At 29.7% G+C, this 5,647-nt stretch overlaps 1 non-coding gene across 1 annotated transcript; it reads right to left on the reverse strand.

The window, feature by feature from the left end:
* Positions 1 to 905: 905 nt before the first annotated feature.
* On the reverse strand, positions 906 to 976 carry TRNAG-CCC. The gene has a single exon. It is a non-coding gene; the product is annotated as a tRNA-Gly (tRNA).
* Positions 977 to 5,647: the final 4,671 nt, after the last annotated feature.

Consider the following 5,647-nt stretch of genomic DNA (forward strand, 5'->3'; position numbering starts at 1 on the left):
CAAATTCTGTTTTTTCCGTGTTAAAATTTGTGTCAAGAGTCCAAACATTAGTACTAGTAAAACTTTAATAGTTAAGCATTTTATAAGATTATTGTTGGTTAGAATCCCACCTATCTTATAAATAATTGATAGGTTAAAAAACACCTTGGTTCCTAAGCTGTCATAAACGAAATAACTTAGTCTATGAACTTTAGTTGATAACGATTTAATTTCAATATTTTTAAATTTGTAACAGTTATTAAATTTTGAAAAGTAACACTTTCATCCCTATGATTTATAATTTATAATGATTTAGTCTTTATTATGAAAAATATTGTTAAAAATTAATGAAGTTTCTTACACATGTAAATCGATAAGTTGATTGGTAATCTATTTTTTAAATAAACTAAAAATTCTCAGTTATTACATAATAAAAGTTAACACTTAAATTTGAGGAGATTTTTCATAATAGGGATTTAATTGTTATAAATTTCAAAGCATAGAAACTAAATTATTACTTATTAAAGTTTATGGACTAAATTGTTACAAATATCAAATTTTAATCCTTATACTTTCAAAAACTCTTAAATTTAATCCTCGTTTATGGTTGATTTTTTTTTTTTTAAAAAAATACTATTTATTAGCATTTTCGCTCTAAATTTTGAAAATATATTCATGCATTATATTATTTTCCATGAAAATTATTATTATTATTTAGCCAATTTCGATAAAAATTAATTTAGAGGGACCAAAATTAAGATTTATTAAAAGTGAAGGGACTAAAATTAGATATTTAAAGGTATAGAGACTAAATTGAATAAAACTAAAAGTACAATGACCAAAATTATAATGTAGTTTAGTATTTATTTGCAAATTTCTATTTTGGGATTTAAGATTAAAAAAATAAGAAATAAAAAATAAATTGTTGCGCATCCGGGGAATCGAACCCCGGTCAGTACCGTGGGAGGGTACTATGATACCACTACACTAGATGCGCTAATTGGACATTTAAACATTGTAAATGCAATATTTATTGACAGCATACACCGACATCAACTAATTTGATATATAATTTTGACATATTTTCTAGAAAAAATTGTCTTTTTGGTTCTGAGTCTTAAAAATAATTTTTATGATTATTTAGTGTTGGCATATGACTCCAAAAATTTGTTCATATAGACATCAACTCATCTATATGTTGATGTCAAAATTTTCTTAAATTATGTCTTTGTAGTCCCTAAGTTTTTAGGAATATTTATTTAGTATTTAATGTTGGCATGGTAATTAAAAAACTTTAATAAAATAAAATAATTTATTTTTCTTTTTCTCTTCTTTATTCTCTCTCTTTAATTGCAAGGGCTGCCAATCTCATCTATTGATTCAATTGCCACTACAATATTAAAAATATAAAATTATGCTACTAATGTTTTGTAGCCAAAAAAGATAATGTCAAGGACCTTTTAGACCTATTTCTTAAAACCAATGAACTAAAAGTGTACATTTTAAAACTACAAGGATGGTACTAAACGAAACCATGCCTAAAAATTTAGGGAAAAAAATTCATTCCAGAGATCAAATGAATCTTGGACCTATTGGATATTTATATTGAAACAAATTCAATCTTTTGTGAATATTGGAAACATAATAATGGATTTAGTTGTATAGATTAAATTCTTTGTTAGAAACTTCAAATTAGATTAAAAACCATCAAATTAAGATGATGTTACATGTACAAATTTAACATGTATGAAAATTAAATTTTTAGTTTCTTCCATTTGAATGAGTTATGGTTGATTTCGGTCAAGTAACAACTCAATTGAGTTAAATTTGACAAATATTTCAATTTTTATATTTATTTGATTCAAGGGAGAAAGAGAAAGGAAACTATACCCGACTAGGGATAGACGTAAACTCGTCAGCTACGGGGGGTAAGAATAATCGTCCAGGTCTCTTATTATGAAACAAAAAAGATGCCCTGCCATAGCTGGCGGGTTGGTCCCTCTGTTGTCGCTGGGGAGCTCTTGGTGAGGAGACCTTAGGATAAGTTGCTAAAATAAAGGGGAGGGGAGGATCGACTTGTTTAATAGAATTCTCAAAGACCCCTACCTCCTTTATCATCGAGTGATCATTTAGGGGCCTTAGCTAGTGATCCGAGTTGTTTCCCTCTCGACAATGAAGTTTATCCCCCATCGTCTCACTGGCCTATTGGGATTGATGTTCGAAATCTCTTGTATTCTTGTAGTTTATAAACATTGTATAAAAAAATTGTTATTAATAAAATAATTATTATTTTATGAGTATACATTCAATCCAAAAAACTAAGATCTTAGGTTATTTTATGTAATTTAAACATGTATATAGAGACATATGGATGGATCATGTTCAAATGATAACCTAAACGGTCTGTAGTAAATGGATAAGGCTGGAAACCTTATCATGGTGACTACGACCTGCTTTGTAGATGTTACAAGTGTTGTAAAGTGCTACAAATGATCTGATCGTGATCATTCATGTGGAGATATGTGAGTGGGGGTATCTTGTACAAAGAGTTTGTATAAGACCAGACCACGAAATGATTAGTCTCATTATATAACACCGTCAATAATAGAGACTTACATTTCACCAGTATGACCATAGGTGACATGACCTGAATCCTGCATGAGTTGTGAACTCCTGCCTATGAAGGCGGTCATTTGATTTGTGTGGGTGAGAGTGGCCAGATTACCAACTCAATATGCCTATCATTTTGGGGATTCGTCTGATTAGGGAGCTAGGAACACAATTACACAATACATAATTCACTCCTTCCTCGATGTCAGGGTAAGTAGATTAAATTGCTCTCTTAAGGGTTGATTCTAGGGCTTGAACAATGTGGCCACACCCTCTCTTGGCCCGAGAGGTGTTGGGGTTGATGCCCTAAATCTCATAGAGTCATATAGTTTGTAAATGTATTGAATAAACTCATTGTCTATTTAATAAAATATATGATATTTTATTCATATTTTTGTTGCATTAACCACAAACCAATAAACTAACATCTAAGGTTATCTTGTAATTAAATATGTATACAGAGACATACAGGTAAATCATGTTTAAGTGATAATCTAAATGGTCTATAGTAGATGGATAAGGTTGGGTACCTTATTCTGGTGACACTACGAGTATGGCCCGCTTTGTAGGTGTTACAATTGTTGTAAAGTGTTACAAATGATCTGATCCTAATCATTCATGTATAGACATGTGAGCGGGGATATTTTATACAAAGGAGTTTGTATAAGACCGAACCATAAAATGTTTAGTCTTATTATATAACACCGTTCATAATAGAGACTTAACATTTCATCAGGATGACCATAGATAACATGACCTGAATCCTGAGTGAGTTGTGAACTCCTGCCTATGAGGCTAGTCCTTTGATTTGTATGGGTGAGAGTGGCCAAATCGTCGACTCAACAAGCCTACCATTTTGGGGATTCGTCTGATTGGGGAGCTGGGAACACAGCTACACAAGAAGGAATTCACTCCTTCCCCGAGGTCGGGGTAAGTAGATAAATTGCTCCTTTAAAGGCTGATTCCAGGGCTTGAACAATGTGGCGCCACACCCTCTCCTACCTTGAGAGGGGTTTAGTCATAGTTGGACTACGATATATTGTTCATTAGAAGGATCAATGGTACTTAAGGAGTTAGATGTAACTACAGGGGCAAAACAGTAATTTTGACCTAGTTGTACTTACGAGCAATTTGTGAAGGGTCATCGTAATGTTGATTAGTTATATCCAATGGATACAGAAGTACATCTGTAGTGCGAACAGTGCAATTGTCGATCTTAAGTCGAGTGCCCGACAGTGAATGGATGGTGAATAATTTAATTAAAGAGTTTGATTAATTATTCATGTACTATTTGAGCTTCAAGCTACAGGTCCATGAGATCTTCTTGATGGCTCAATAGAATTAAATGAGAATCAGTTTCTGGATTAATTTGAATTATTCAAATTAATAGAGGGATTTAATTATATATGATATAGTTAAGTTATTTTAATTATATGTTGTATAATTATTATAATGTAATTGATATGTTATAGATTAAGTGAGAGGAAATAAATATTTGAATAAGATTGAAATATCATTATTATGAATTGGATTCATAATTGTTAAGTTTAAAATGTGATTTATATTAAATGTCATATAAGAGAGAAAATATATTATAGGTTATATTTTATGTGATACAATATTAAATCTATAAGTTATATGTTATATTTGATATAACATAATATATATATATATATATAATTAAGTTAGTTATCAATTTCATATTATATATTATAAATATCATTTTTATTTTCTTTTAAATAAAAATGAGAGAGAGAGTTACAACTCTCTCCCCTCTTCTATTTTTCTACCCACATGGTATTTTAGTCTTTTGAAAGACAGGAGGGAGTCTTCTTCTTCAACAATTTATTCTTCGATTTTGACAGTGAGAGAAAGACAGAAGAGTTATGTAAGTTTGGAATTGTTGGTGAACAATCTCAACTCCTCCTCATCTCTACTCAAAATATCCCTCATTCCAAAATAGTCAGAGCCCACCACTCTTGGGTTCTCTACTTGAGAATACCGAGGAAGTCTTTGTGGTAGTGTTCGTGCTCTTTATCGAGGTTTTCTTGAAGGAAGTCTTCAAGACGTTCGTGTACTGTTCGTGGGATTCTTGAAGAAAAGTCTTTAAAGGTAAAGTTTCTAAAACCTTTTTATATAGCATGTTGTAATTTATGTAAATGCATATCTTGTTCATGATTTATTGTAAAATTTATATTCAATGAAAAATGAGATTTAGGATGATCTTTTTTTCCCTCACGGTTCCTTTCAATTTGGGATCCTTCAAGAGGGACTTAGTCATAGTTAGACTATGACTTATTATTCATTAGAGGGATTAGTGGTACTTAAGGAGTTAGATGTAATTACAGGAAAAAAACGGTAATTTTGTCCCAACTGTACTTATGAGCAATTTGTGAAGGGTCATCACACTATTGACTAGTTATATCCAATGGACATAGAAATATATTTGAGTGCAAAGAGTGTAGTCGTCGGTCTTTAGTGGAGTGACCGACGGTTATGGATGTTGGGTAATTTAATTAAAGAGTTTAATTAATTATCCAAATATCATTTGAGCTTTAATCTACAAGTCCATAAAGTTCTCTCTGTAGCTCAACAGAGATTATTGAGAATTACTTTTTGATTAATTTGAATTGTTCAAATTAATTGAGGGAATTAATTATATGTGATATAATCAATTAAATTAATTATATGTGATATAATTAATATAATGTATTTGATACATTATAATATAAAATGGTAGAGAGGAAATTAAATATTTGAATATGATTCAAATATTAATTATATGGATGAGATTCATCTAATTGAATTTAGTATGAATGTGATTTATATTATAAAATCATAAGTAATTCAGAGAATTAAAACTATAGGTTATATTGTATTTGATACAATATAAAAACTATATGTTATATGTTATATTTGATATAACATATAGTGTATATATATTATAATTTTAGTAAGTTAGTGTTAATTATATATATATATATATATAATATATTATATATATATATAATATATTATATATATATATTAAAATTATTTTTAATTTTAATTTAATTAC

Source organism: Benincasa hispida, chromosome 9 (genome assembly GCF_009727055.1).
Source record: "Benincasa hispida cultivar B227 chromosome 9, ASM972705v1, whole genome shotgun sequence".
Classification (NCBI taxonomy): domain Eukaryota; kingdom Viridiplantae; phylum Streptophyta; class Magnoliopsida; order Cucurbitales; family Cucurbitaceae; genus Benincasa; species Benincasa hispida.